Below are 15,720 nucleotides of genomic sequence, written 5' to 3'. Positions count from 1 at the left end.
AGAAAGCAGTATAATTGAGAGCTAAGGTTCAAAGAACAAGCTGAAAATATCATGTAATCAAAATTACCCAAATTCATTACGCAGTTGCCATGTTGGGTATGGATAAAATATTGTATTGTAACTTCCTTACCCCCAAAGGATAAATAAATGCTTTGAAAAATGTCTACAATGCAAAGTTATATTGCTCCATTGTTAATATAATTTTGTAGACTAGGAAAACAGTATTTGAGGCAGAACCAAAAACAAAAATAAAACATTTTACCCTCTTTTCATCAAGCCCAACATAGACAGATTTCTGTGTTTTGTGTTTATGTTTTGTTTTATTTTTTCCTAACATTGAAATAGGTCACTGTTTTTAAATTCAGCACTATATGTGGATGACTTTTGACTTGTATTTAGGGACAACATGGTATAATTTTTTTTTTTTATTTAAACTCAAGAATCACACTGAGATTTGCAAGATATTCACACAAAAGAGGCATATGGGAACTTGGAGAAGGGAATCTCACATCTCATCTCAGCCTCACTTTGGCAAGAAGCATCACCAGCGGAACGTAAGAAAGAAATATATGTACATTCTATTGTCTCTTTCTCCCACTTTTTCTCTCTTTGCATTTCCCCAATTCCTTGTTCCTTTATTATTAACTGGGTAGAACAGAGTTTGGAAAGATAAATTTGGGTTCAATGTAATTCAAAATCATTAAGATTAATTTGACTGGGCCTGGAAAGTAATGGGAAACATGTTCATTCAGAAATTAGAAAGTCAAGTTGAGGACAAATCATGAAGCATGCTGAATGTCAAGATCAAACTCATTACTCCAGAGAATGGGGCTGACTTTTGCCCACATGAGGGACTGAGAGGAGCTGTGTTTCAGGCAGGTTAAACGTAGGAACTACGCAGGGAGTGCAGATGAAAGAAACTGTCAGGCTGAACCAAGTAAGGTAACTTGGCATTGAGGAGAAGAAAAGAGATCCTGGATACATTATTACCTGTACTCGTTACAAGGGCTTCAAATCACATTACAGTCTTTTCTGTCATCATAAAAAAAAATTAAACCAAAGAACAACCATAGGAGTTTCCAAAATTGAAAATTTAGAAACGTACTTAAGTTACCAGGTGAAATACACACGAAATATAAAGTATTGTATTGTAACTTCCTTATCCCCAACGGATAAATAAATGCTTTGAAAAATGTCTCCAATACAAAGCCAAATTGCACTATTATTAATATTATCTTGTGGACTATGAAAACAGTATATTTCAGAGAGAACAAAAAGTAAAATAAAGAAATGACAAGACTTGATATTGTCATGGCAATGGCCTAGATTCACCATAGAGAGGTGTCTCTTTTTAACAATAGAATTTTTTCCCTTAACTTTGTTGGAATCACTAATAAGTGCTTTCAATTACCAGGAAACTAGATTCATTGGGCCACATTTGATATAATTTTTTTCCTTTTACTTGTAATTTCCCAATTCAGTGCAATAAAGTATCCATTGACTTTATTTGCTTCATATGCAAGGCCTGCACTATAACTATTTAACTGTTCTCCGGGGACTCAACTAGATTAAAAGAGATCTAGAATGGCTCTATTGTCAACAAATGCCAGAAGGTTCGTTTGAAATGATCTAACCTCAGCTAACATTTGAGAGGTTTGTTAAAGGAAATTCTATTGTCAACACTTCCAAAGATTCCAGTAGGACCCTTTTCTCCCTGCTGTGCCAACCCTTAGGGGTCCTTGGAAATAGAAAGATTAACAACAAAATAGAATAAAAACAGCAAGTGCAGCAACTATGATGATGACTATGTTGGAACTTTCCAATTTAATGAATTTATATCTAATACTCTGCTAGGCACCTTATAAATGTCCAGACAACAACTCTGAGATAAATATTATTTCCATTTAATAAAAAATGTCTCAGCGAATCAGAGGGTTAAAGTTGTACTGCCATCTGGTTTCAGCAGTAGAGTTCAAATCTAGCACTGTATGATTTCCAAAGTTAATTTAATTGAAATATACCATGTTGCCCACCCCCAAACCAAACCTCCAACTAGACAAGGTTAAGGAGTCATATTGAAATATTATAGCACTATATCCAGGCAAAGCTCTAGCTCTTAGATGGCTGAAACATAAAGTTGCCTAGTCTGTTATAAATATTCTATTCTTCAATGATTGTTAAGAAGAGATCATATAACTGGAAATATGCAATAGGCATTATTTATTTTCTATTTGTAGGAAATCACCTACATTATGGCTATAGATTATATGTTACCTTACTATTTATTGTTTCAGTCTTTGGCAGAATTACTACAGTCCATGCTTTATGAAGCTTGCTATCAATACCACCTTGAAGATTACTTTAAATTATACAGAAAGCCACTTTGAAGAGGATGCTGACCAGTTATTCTCTATCTTCATGAAAGTCTATAAAAGGAGGAAAGATGTTAGACTTTGGTAATTTTTGTAGACAGTATCAGAGTGCAGTGAAAAGAAAAGAGTTTCCAGAGTCAGGTAAATCTGGATCTAAACTGCAGCTCCCAGGAATTACTAACTGAGACACCCTAGATAGAGATTCTACACATATAAAATATGTGAATAATAATGTCTACCTCACATGGTTGTTATATAGCTTAAAAACGAGACATATAAATGACCTAGCTCCTCCATGTTGCAGAGAGAAAAGTTGCAGTCTTGGGAGTCAGAAAGATTAGTTCTAACAGCATGTTTACCAATTACTAATTGTAGTCTTAACCTAGTAGGGCATTTTAGAATTTCTGAGACCTGGTTTTCTAATCTTTATGAAAAACAAAACACCTGCTTTAGAGGAAGAAGAGAGGTGACAGGCATAGCCTAGTCCTGGCACTTGGTAAACAACCAATGAATGTTACTTCCCTCCGAAAAATACTAGTTTATTTTCTTTAGTAACACTGAAAAATATTTTACCACAAGGTGCTAAAAACTTGGCTTACTAATGGAGAGGTGCAGTATGAAGATACTTTGACATTTTACCACATAAGAGAATCAGCCAGGCTTTGACCGGTTCAGATATAGATCCCTACAATAATTCAATCCAATTAATGGATCATAAGATCCTCCTGTAGAAACCTGGAACATTGTCTCAGCAGATACATGAAAAATAAGAAAATATAAAGAAAAAGGAAAAAAAACAGTCTGTAATGTTCTTCAATTGCTTTATTTAGGCTTTATGTGAGAATCTTATAATAGTTGTTCTCCTTAAAAGTCTTCCCATTTTTATTATTTATGTGTGTATTGACTGATTGATTGTTTTTTGGGAGAGAGCAGTTTTATTAACATCATAGCTTCCCTTTTTCTCTTTCCCATCCAAGCACCCAGGTCTAGGGTCCTCGGTCAGTTCAAAGGTTAAAGCTGGAGGCCACTGGAGCTGTCAGCTCCCAAGTAAGTGAATGTGCAGGTAATTTACGGATTGTTCACCCAGCTTCTCATCATTGATCTCAAGTTGGTATCCATCTCCTAGGCCCTCAGCCCTTGCTATCTTCTTACACACAAGGAGTAGGTGTCCAAGAAGCTGCTGTCTTCTTCTTCAGCCTGGTTAATCCGAGGAATGGGCTTCTTAGGAATGACCGGAAAGTGCACAGGAGCCTAGGGAGCCACCTCAGGGAACACAAGACACTGCTAGTCCTCATATAGGATGCAGGCTGGGAGGCGATGGTCCAGGATCCCACAGGAGATGGTTGGGGCTACACCCCCAGGAATTGCCCGCTGGGCCTTGGTCATTTCATTCCCACCAGTCACACCCACAGCTCCTCAGATGTGTGCCACGCAGCCCTGGGGCCGCCATGGCTCTGCAGAGGGCACAACCCAGCTGCCAGCACCACGGCCACCACCATCTTGCCAGAGCTGGGAAAACTCCTTCTTTTGTTGTTAGAATAAAGTTGGAAATCCTTTACATGGAATATAGGGACCCCTGATAGATCTGGGCCCTGCCTCATTCTCAAGCCACTCTCATTAACTGCTGCACTTAGTCATACTTGGTTCCTTACAGTTTTTTGAATGCACCAAGTTCATGCCTATGCTGGTCCCACTCCCTGGAATGCTTAATCAACCTGGTCAACTCTTATACCTCCTTTTTTCTACTTAAATGGAACTTTTACTAGATCCCTCCAACTCAGGTCTTTCTATAGTTTCTGTGTTTCTGCTGACCATAAATCACGTATCTATATTAAAATTTTAATATGTATTTAAGTAATTATTTGTTTCACATCTGTCTAAGATCCTGTGGAATTACAGAGCTAATGAGAACAATGTGTCTATCCTGCTCCCTCACAGATTCGCAGGGCCTATCAATAAGCTCACTGCTCAATGTCTACACACTGAATGAAGTCACTAATGCTACGGCCACACAATAGTACAAGAGAAGTTATTTCTTCAGCTTTTTTAGGTAGAAAATATTTTTATTTTATAAAAGTAAAATTTTTTTATAGCAGCAGAACATGTAATTTCCAGCCTAATCACTCAGCTCTTATTCCAATACAGTTGGATAAACACATTAGGTAATCAATTTCTCCTTTTTAGTGTGGGCTGAATGTATCAGCTAACAATGCCAAAGTCACAGAATGACCCCAGGGTATAGTACAGAGCAGGGTTTCTCAACCTTGACACTTGACATCTTTGGCCAGATGATTCTTGTACAGGCCATCTTCTGCATTGTGGGATGCTTAGCAGCATACCTGGCAGCTACCCACTGGTTACAAAATAGTACCTATCCTCCAGTGTTGACAACTAAAAATGTCTCCAGACACTACCAAGTATCTCCTGAGGGACAAAATTGCCCCTGGTTGAAAAGCACTGAATTAGAACAACTGTATTAATACAAATTCCTTGTGCTCAGTGAGTTGCAAACCAAGGTGGGTGAGGTTAATACAGGTACACACATAGAGTTATGTTCTAGGAAGGAGATACAGAGAAAATGCTATTAAGATTAAAGAAGAATCTCTCCTCCTTTAAGAATTTAGCATCTCATCATGTATTGTCTAATACAATTTATATCATGACCATGATTCAAGTCACTTCCTTACTTACTTTATGAACTGCTTAAGAAAAGCAACAATACATTGTGCAATACCCACAAAAGAGCCACAGTGAACATTTATAACAATCAGTATTCTGACTCATTACACTAGAGGAAATCCTGAACCCCACACCACTCTTTCAGACAGGTAAATGATGAGCATTTACAAATTTTTTAAATCCCAGTGATATGGTAAGGATCTGTGTCCCCACCTAAATCTCATCCTGAATTGTAATCCCCATAATCCCCATGTGTCAAGGGAGAGACCGTGTGAAGGTAGCTGAATCATGGGGGTGGTTTTCCCCATGCTGTTCTCCGGATAGTGAGAGAGTTCTCACGAGATCTAATGGTTTTATAAGGGGCTCTTCCCCCTTTGCTTGGGAATTCTCCTTCCTGCTTCCCTGTGAAGAAGGTTCCTTGCTTCCCCTTAGCCTACGTGCATGATTTCAAGTTTCCTGAGGCCTCCCCAGCCATGCTGAACTGTGAGTTAATTAAGCCTCTTTCCTTTATAAATTACCCAGTCTCGGGAAGTTCTTTATAGCAGCATGAAAATGGACTAATACAGCCAGTTTTCAGTATTATGCAATATTGTGTTCATATTTCATTGGGCAAACATATTATAGAAGACTGAAATATGGACAAAATTATATTTTTTCAGTATTTCCAGTTCACTGAAAGATGAAATAGAATTGTTTAAGGGGTGGGGGGAGCAAGAGGAAAACCCTAAGGATTCCAGAGACATTTTTAAACTGAATAGTAAAATATTTTTTTTACTGCTAAAAATAAGGGAATAAAAATTAATCATTAATTTATGCTCAAATTGACCTTCTGTTTAGAAGTTCTCAAACAGAATAGATTTCTCTTGCAATCTCCTACTCTTTACCATCCTGTTCCAATGTCACCTCTCCTGTGACGTTTTCCATTTACTTCATGCTTCAAATAACACAGGTCTAATCACAATAAATAGTCATAATCTGTTCATATGACATAAAATATGTAAAAGTGCTTATGAGAAGATCTGGCATATAATGCGTGGTAGTTTTTTCCTTCTAAGTCTGTAGATTAAGATGAATAATCTGTTCATCTGGTTTTCACTCTGCTTTGACTACTACTTCCTTTGAAACAAGGTTGTGCTTAACAGTATACTGCACAATACTTAGAATTTGGTAGAAACTCCAAAATATCTGTTCAGCAAGTGAAGGAATTAGTGAATAAACAATCATATATACGGCCAGGCGCGGTGGCTCACGACCCTAATCCCAGCACTTTGGGAGGCCGAGGCGGGTGGATCACGAGGTCAGGAGATAGAGACCTTTCTGGCTAACACGGTGAAACCCCGTCTCTACTAAAAATACAAAAAATTAGCCGGGCGTGGTGGCGGGCGCCTGTAGTCCCAGCTACTCGGGAGGCTGAGGCAGGAGAATGGCGTGAACTCGGAAGGCGGAGCTTGCAGTGAGCCTAGATCCTGCCACTGCACTCCAGCATGGGTGACAGAGCGAGATTCTGTCTTAAAAACAAAACAAAACAAAATCATATATACACGATTTCAGTGAAGCACATGCTAGTTTGGATTTGACTCAGTCTTAAGGTAGAAAATGATTTGTTTTAAATCATACCAATAAAAATCCCTCCATGTTTATATAACTTCTATCAGAAACTACAATTGTTTATAACAGATACAAGACCAATTCCAGATAGGAACTCCTAAATGAACACTGGAGTATTATACACTATATATAATGTATGTTGTGCATTACACGTTGTGATAATTACACAGCTGTACGTGGTTCTCTCCAATCAGAAAATAAGCCCATCTGTAAAAACTAAGTTGACTCTACTGTAGACTCACAGCCAGCTGATTAAATGGTGCAGATGTATCTCTGGGGCATCGAATCTTACAAAGTTACCATTTTATCATATGAGAGGGCTGTCATAGGTTGATTAAAATCTGCAAATAAATATTTACAATACTTCATTTGGAGAAGACAACTGTTTTACTTGAATGAGGCGAAAAGGCTCAGAATGATTAAAATATTTGATATAACTATGACAAATTCATAAATCTACCAGTAGCACCTAACCACAACTGGAGGCCAGGAAAAAGTACACTCTGCAGAGGCTCACATAATTGTGAGAGAGAAAACCTCATGCTCCTGCATACACACCCTGCACCGGACTAGCCATATTTCTTCATTCATGACATCCTCTGCTATTTTATAAAAGGAACTTAGTCTCCTTGATCAAGTAACTATATTGGAATACAAAATAATTTCTACAAAACTCCAGCATAGTAGTTCATTATATATAACCAATAAATTGACATTAATAATACCGTTTTAGCTGCATGATGAAAAATGACTATGCACTTTAGTACTGATTTGTGTTGCCATTATTTGCCATTAATTCTCACTTATACATGCTAATAGGAAAAGCAATGGTGTGGGGAATATGAAATAGTAGATCATCTAAAATCATTTTTAATTGGTTCTGGAAAGCATGTCCTCCTTATTTTTCCCTCAGCAAGTTTACACTATTAATTGTTCAGTTTTGATTACAATTAAAACTTATTCCAGTCACCAAGAGCATTCTAGATGCCAGAGGTAAGTAAAGAGAATTATCATTTTGCTATAGCTTAATCCTAAATATATTAAATGCTTCAGGAAATAAGAAAAGAACATTTGCTGAGTGCTTCCTGTGCCAAGCACTGGTTAAGTGCTTTTAAATATGCTGTCATTTCATCCATATTATCCTGCGAGGTAGGTGTTACTGTCTGCATGTTGTAGTTGCAAAAACTGAGGCTCGAAATGGAAAGCTTACTCAAGGTCACAGAAACTACCAAAACATTCCTCAAACTGTTAAGTGGACTGTGATATACATCTTAAATAGATAGAAATATTGTATCCTTTTTTTGTCAAGTATCCTACAGATAAGGCTAGAAGAAATTGTTAGAAATCAAAAGAAATCATTTTGCTGCAGTTGATTTCCCCTCATCCACACTAAGTAAAATGTCACATGGGGTACACAGATGTTCCCAATCCACTGATGATGCTGCATACGATTTATAAAACCAAACGATAAGTGTAGAATTCATATATTACATAAAAGACAGTAGCTGGAGTTATTTTAAAAACTTCTAAATGAAATATGATGTATTCTGTAGAGTATTATTTTGGAAATTCATTGAGTACCCCAGTATTTAAATTTACAGGCATTAAAGCCTGATACCAAATACATACAGGATTAAGAAGATGATAGCAATTTATAGTAGTTAATCAAAGCTAAATTACGTGTTGCAGGACAATTGGAATTGGACACTATTTATTTTTGCATTGAGAAAGGACACAGACTGCTCACTGGAAAGGTCCTTAATAAATCTAAGTTTTATTCTCATCAGTCTCCTTAAGCCCAAGTTACTCATCTTGTTGCTGAAAATATACTCTCAGCTGTCAAAATTTTAGTATCAATCAACGATTCAGTATCGAATGAATACATACTAAGGTAGAAAGAAGAAACTGCAAAGATGAAAGAAAATACCTTCAGGGGTTGGAGGAGGGCGCAGGAGGGGGTTGGGGAAGAAGAGAGAATGCTAAGTGCCCACAGGGTCCCTGAAATAGGTCCCAGAAATACAGAAAGGTAACCTTTGCTCCTGACCTGAACAAAGCTGTACTTCGTAGCTGTAAGTTCTATGAGATTCCTTGTATCCTTCAGGTAAACTAAATTATTGTTTGGACTAAATTAAGAGGGTTTCTGTTTCTGACAACTGAGATTTCTTGGCCAAGACATTGATCAAATGTGTGCAATGACATTATATTTATGCTCCATATTTTTACACAGACCAAAAGTTCCTTGAGCTCAACATTGTAATTTTAGCTCATTGATTGACTCGCTAGGTGATCTTGAGCAAAATACCTCTAGTTCTTTACTATTCTGTATTACTGTCCTTAAACATGAATAAAATTCTATCACTATGCTTTGACACAGGTCAGAAGCTAGGAGAAATGCTGAAGCTACTTGAGAAATAGGCATACTGCGCATAATTCAAGGATGTTACTAAGCAGATGCTAGCTTGGGGGCATTCACAGCAGTTCTGGCAACTTTAAATAGCTAATACAGCTTCTGAGGCTGCCCAGCTACTGACACAACAGGGCTTATCCACTGGGAGGCTATGACTCACTTATTCTCCCAACTCCTGGATGTAATCTGACACAATGTATCCCCAAGACACTTCCTGCTGCTAATGCTCCTATTTCTGTCTTGGAGCCTTTTAATTTGTATTTTCCTCAAATGGTTTATGCCTGCTTGTCAAGTGGGATTCTCACCTCACTTAGAACTCCTGGCTCTTTGATAAGGAAGAGTAGGTGGCAGGGAGAGCTGGCATGCCACAGAAACCCATGTAAGCAATCAACAGCTTACTTACAGCCAAGTGTGATTTTTTTTTCTGCAATACCAGCTGAAAGCACTACAGCACAATTGCCTGCTGCTAATATCAGACTGTCATACACAAAGTCCCTATTAGTACTTCACTGCAAATAGTCGCTCTGATATCACTCTGGTGGGTGCATTCTTTGAAGCCTACTTATGTAACTCCTTTCACTTAAGGTTCAAAATATTCAGGTTTTTCTTTTCTGATGGAGTCTCGCTCTTGCCACCCAGGCTGCAGTGCAGTAGTGCGATCTCGGCTCACTGCAACCTCCACCTCCCGGGTTCAAGCGATTCTCCTGCCTCAGCCTCCTGAGTAGCTGGGATTACAGGCACCTGCCACCACACCTGGCTAATTTTTCTACTTTTAGTAGAGATGGGGTTTCGCCACACTGGCCAGGCTGGTATTGAACTCCTGACCTCAGGTGATCCGCCTGCCTCAGCCTCCCAAAGTGCTGGGATTACAGGCATGAGCCACCATGCCCAGCCCAAAATACTCAGTTCTTATTCAACTGTAGCAATATGGAAGTGATTATGAATTCTGACCCTGGAGTCAAGATAGAACTGAATGGGAATCCCAACTCTGCTACAGATTTACACTGAGATATTGGGAAGCTTATGTAACCACTCTGAACTTACGGTTTTTTAATCAACAAGATGAAGAGATGTTATGAGATGTTGGAACCTACTTCAGGTTACGTCATAAGAAAATGTGTTTATAAGGATTAGGAAAGTACCTAGTATTTCATATATGCTCTAAATATATAAGCTGTCATCATTATCATCAAGTGAGGACTCCTTTATGTTTTTTTTGTTTGTTTGTTTTGTTTTTGTTTTTTTTGAGATGGAGTCTCGCTCTGTCGCCCAGGCTGGAGTGCAGTGGCGTGATCTCGGCTCACTGCAAGCTCTGCCTCCCGGGTTCCCGCCATTCTCCCGCCTCAGCCTCCCGAGTAGCTGGGACTACAGGCACCCGCCACCGCACCTGGCTAATTTTGTTTTTGTGTTTTTAGTAGAGACAGTGTGTCCAGAATTGGTGGGTTCTTGGTCTCGCTGACTTCAAGAATGAAGCTGCAGACCCTCACGGTGAGTGTTACAGTTCTTAAAAGATGGTGTGTCCGGAGTTGTTCATTCCTCCCGTCCGGAGTTGCTCGTTCCTCCCATCCGGAGTTGCTCATTCCTCCTGGTGGGTTCGTGGTGTCGCTGGCCTCAGGAGTGAAACTGCAGACCTTCCTGGTGACTGTTACAGCTCTTAAGGACATAGCTCTTAAGGGCAGTGCAGACCCAAAGAGTGAGCAGCAGCAAGATTTATTGCAAAGAGTAAAAGAACAAAGCTTCCACAATGTGGAAGGGGACCAGACCCGGTTGCCACTGCGGGCTCAGGCAGCCTGCTTTTATTCCCTTATCTGACCCCACCCACATCCTGATGATTGGTCCATTTTATAGAGAGTTGATTGGTCTGTTTTGAGAGGGTGCTGATTGGTGTGTTTACAATCCCTGAGCTAGACACAGAGTGCTGATTGGTGCATTTACAATCCTCTAGCTAGACATAAAAGTTCTCCCAGTCCCCACCAGATTTCCTAGATACACAGTGCTGATTGGTGCATCCACAAAACCTGAGCTAGACACAGTGCTGATTGGTACATATACAATCCTCTGGCTAGACATAGAAGTTCTCCCAGTCCCCACTAGATTAGCTAGACACAGAGCACTGATTGGCACGTTTACAAACCTTGAGCTAGACAGAGTGCTGATTGGTGCATTCACAATCCTTTAGCTAGACGCAAAAGTTCTCCAAGTCCCCACTAGATTAGCTAGACACAGAGCACTGATTGGTGCATTTACAAACCTTGAGCTAAACACAGAGTGCTGATTGGTGCATATACAATCCTCCAGCTAGACATAAAAGTTCTCCAAGTCCCCATCAAAAACTCAGGAGCCCAGCTGGCTTCGCCTAGTGGATCCCCTGCTGCCCACCAATCCCACACCGTGCACCCGCACTCCTCAGCCCTTGGGCGGTTGATGGGACCGGGTGCCACAGAGCAGGGGGTGGCACCCGTCGGGGAGGCTCCAGCCATGCTGGAGCCCACCGTGGGGGAGCTCAGGCTTGGTGGGCTGCAGGTCCTGAGCCCTGCACCAAGGGGAGGCAGCAGAGGCCTGGTGAGAATTTGAGCACAGCACTGGCGGGCTGGCACTGCTGGGGAACCTGGCATCCCCTCCACCCCTGTTGGCCCAGGTGCTAAGCCTCTCGCTGCCAGGGGCTGGCTGTGCCGGCCTGCCGCGCTGAGTGTGGGGCCCGTGGAGCCTGCACCCACCCAGAACTCCAGCTGGTCTGCGAGCGCTGCGCAGCCCCGGTTCCCACCCGAGCCTCTCCCTCCTCACCTCCCTACAAGCAGAGGGAGCCGGTTCCAGCCTCAGCCAGCCCAGAGAGGGGCTCCCACAGTGCAGCTGCAGGCTGAAGTGTTCCTCAAGTGCGGCCAGAGTGGACGCCTTGGCCTGAGGAGGTGCCCACAGTGAGCGAGGGCTGCTAGCACATTGTCATCTCTCAACGGGGTTTCACGGTGTTAGCCAGGATGGTGTCAATCTCCTGACCTCATGATCCACCCACCTGGGCCTCCCAAAGTGCTGGGACTACAGGCATGAGCAACCGCACAAGGCCTGTTTGTTTTTATTAGTATGAATTGATAAATCATAATTGTATACACTTATGAGTAAAATGTGATGTTTTGATATATGTAAAAATCAAAAATGATTAAACCGAGCTAATTAACATATCTATCACCTCACCTCTATTTTGTGGTGAGACATTTGAAATTTACTCTTAGGTAAATATGCATTATTATTGATTATAGTCACCTTGCTATGCAGTAGATCTCAAAACCTATTCCTCTTGTCTATACATGAAACTTTGTACCTTTTGACCAACAATCCCCCATTCCCTCCCCTTCTCAACCCCCAACCTCAGTAACCATCATTTTACTACTACTGTGAGTTCAGTTTTTTAGATTTCATAAACAGTAGTCCCCTCTTATCTATGGTTTGCTTTCTGGAGTTTGTTGATGCAGTCAACCACATTCCAAAAATATTAAATGGGAAATTCCAGAAATAAAGAATTCATAAGTTTTAAATTCTACACCATTCCGAGTAGCATGAAGAAATCACAGTCTGTCCTACTCCACGGGGAATGTATCTACCTCAGATAAAGGGGGATAAGTGAGATCATACATATTTACTTTCTGTTTTCAAAGCATGAGAACTCTGTTCTCTTTTTCTTTCAAATACAACTAAGTATCATCCACTTCTTTAATGCGAGTAAGGTCACCCTTGTCCCATCTTTGAGGAAGAAAAAAAAATTGTGGAAAAGTACGTTCTCTCCTTCTGCATGCTGAACATCAAGACTTTGGTTTTGTGTGAATCTGTGCCACTTTTAACCAAACATTTCTGCGCCTAAGTTTCCTGCACTATAAAATGAGATTTGGTCTGGATGTTATCTGGGGTACATTTTACTTATGGTGTTCTATGAGTTCACTCTTTCTAGTTTGACTATTAGATGATCTCACATTCATGGCAGAAGTTGTATGATATAGTTCTCCAATTATGGAGAACTATAACTATGACTTCTGTAAGACATATTTACTCCCTGATCTTTGCTATAAACAGAACTTGAGCTTCAGCAGTCAATATGGTTGAAGCAAACTCAATATAGGAACTTTTACAAACACAGAATCACAAAAACAAGGAACCAGTACACTGTACAGAAATTAAGGTATATATTTTGGGCCATTTTCATTACAGACTATATCATGTGTTGGGAGGCTGCATTAATCAGAATTATTTAGGCTGTGCTAGAGTAATCCAGGAATGTAGCAAATGGCTTCAAACATTAAAGTTTTCTCTCATGCATATTTCTTACTCATGCATAATCTGGTACCATTTGCCTGCTTTGCTCCCCATTTTCCTTTGTTACATTTGCCTTGCTTAAATTTTCGTTGGTTAGTGAGACATTTAGATAGTTCCTGATTAAATTCAATGTATAAGCATCAATTAAATATTGACTGAGAGCTATTCATTTCTCACTACTTCATGAACAAAAACTTAATGAAGAGACATTACAAGGTATTTAGGCCCTCAGTGAATAACAGCTTTAGAAGTGCCTAGAAAAAACAACCACTCCTAAAATTCTACTCTATTTTTTTCTTTATTTAAGTATACTAATTATGTATTTATCTTACACTAGTACAGAGCACTTTACAGCAATTGCCTGGCCCTTTTGTTCAGAATTATTAGCATCAGGACAAATCTGTCCTTGTGTACTTTTTGATGCTCCTTTTGTTTCACTGCCATCAACCACTTGGTGGAAGCTTTTATTTTCCTGTTATTTTTCTCCCTGTGGAGTAAAGATGAGGTTAAGAAGATTATTCAGCAGCTGTGTCCAATCACCTGCTCTCCTAATCCTTGTTTTTTACACTCTTAAAGAACACTGCTGGGGATACCTTAGGTTCTGTCATTACCAACATGGTTAATCCTATACTTCCCTAAGACTTAGCATCTACCTACTTTGAAGAGAGCTGTGACAATGACTCTCCTTTTAAAACTTCATTCTCCTAGCAAGGATCTAGTTAGATTTCATCTTATCTCTAATCTTTTATTTCAAAGGTGGATGAAAAGGTAAAACAACCACAATGACTTCTCTAAGACACATTTAGTCCCTGACCTTTGAGACAAGTGCCTGTCTCACTTCAAAATAGATCTTAACGGCAAGGGTGGATTGCTCTAAGTCTGTTCCCTGTCCCTCACAGGCTCAGAGATATGTTAATATCATCCTGTTGTATGCTATTTCATCCTGTTCATATAAAGTTGACTGTTGTTTCTCTTCAATTTCAGGGCACCAATCCTCAAGTTTAAGCTTCTCCAATTTCTCTAGCTTGTTTCAGGTTGTTTCAACATTCTCAATGTGTTCTATAGGTCCATTAGTACTCCAAGATCTCAGTTCACTTTGCATTGGTATGTCTCCACTGGGTAAGATTATCTGAGTCCACGTGTTTGCAAAATCAGAGCTATGCTAATATTCTGCAGATAGTCCATCATTCCCTACAAGCTTGGATTTTTCATAAATTTTCTCTACAAGCTCAAACAAATGTATCATTTTTACATTTTCCTTAAAATTTTCATGGATAAAACATGAACTGACAGCAATTCATTGGCAACCTAGGTAATATCTGTTAGTACATCTTTGACTGTGTTGCTGAAATCACGGAGTCTGATTCTGAGACCTCTTTTAAAGAGGATACTCTAAAGGGAATTGCACTGTGTTCTTCTGGGTGACTTATGAAGTTTACAGTCCTTCATTTCACGTGCAATTAGAAGGGTTATTGTGTACTAAATGTTCTAAAGACTGTTTTGCAATTTTGAAGAGCTACTATGGGTCTTAGTTTAAACATGAAAAGGTTAAAAATGCACCCTAATTTCTTTATGTAAAAGGCAGTAGTGCAGGCTGGCTTCAGAAGGTCATGTGAAAAAAAAATACGTCAACAAGCACTTTGTTAATATTAACTCTTGAGACCCTTAAAATGGCAAACATAATTGCATTCATTTCTAGGTATAATAAGATATGATGGTTCTTTATATACAGGTGCATATAAAATACTGCAAGCCAAACCAGTTCGGGTAAAACATTTATTGCAATAATGTAAATTTTAAAACATTTCAGCTGGAAATAATTAAAGAATCAAATATTACAGTACTGGGGACAAAGTTGTATCTTTCCTAAAAGCTCATCAGATTTAAACTTGCTTAGCTTGGAGAAGAGAATGCATTTATCTAAGGCATATAGTTTCAACTTCTCATTTTATAGATGGGGAAGCTTGAGCCCAAGAAAGTTTAATGACTTGTCTAACATGACACAATTGATTAATATCAAAATGGAAAGAAGACAAGAGACCTGGCATTAATTCTTGTTTTTCTTCCTATTAGTTCATGTTAAGATATGAGTCATAGGGTTAAAAGAGCATTGTGGATAATGCAACTTGAATAATTTTTTATAGGCTAGGAAGCTGATGTTAGAAACTTCCAGTTTTGAAAACATAATAAACCCAGCTAATATAGATCAATGACCACCTAAAGGCACAGAAAAATAATGAATAAAATATAAGTAAAACAATTAAAAAAATCTATCAAGTTTAAGGAAAGGAAACGGAATGCTGAAGGTCTTATAAAGGAACAGAGGAACTGAAGACTCTGCAATAAGTTTCA

The 15,720-nt window shown here is 39.3% G+C and overlaps 1 protein-coding gene and 1 pseudogene across 1 annotated transcript in view; both read right to left on the bottom strand.

Moving 5' to 3' along the window:
- Nucleotides 1-15,720, bottom strand: part of CNTN4 (contactin 4) — a 960,931-nt gene that overhangs the window by 694,901 nt on the left and 250,310 nt on the right. The window lies entirely within an intron of this gene.
- Nucleotides 2,662-6,058, bottom strand: LOC129532750 (adenosine 5'-monophosphoramidase HINT2-like; annotated as a pseudogene).

This window comes from Gorilla gorilla, chromosome 2, assembly GCF_029281585.2.
Source record: "Gorilla gorilla gorilla isolate KB3781 chromosome 2, NHGRI_mGorGor1-v2.1_pri, whole genome shotgun sequence".
NCBI lineage: Eukaryota > Metazoa > Chordata > Mammalia > Primates > Hominidae > Gorilla > Gorilla gorilla.
The sequence above is the reverse complement of the archived record's forward strand: the minus strand, read 5'-3'. Positions and strand labels throughout refer to the sequence as shown.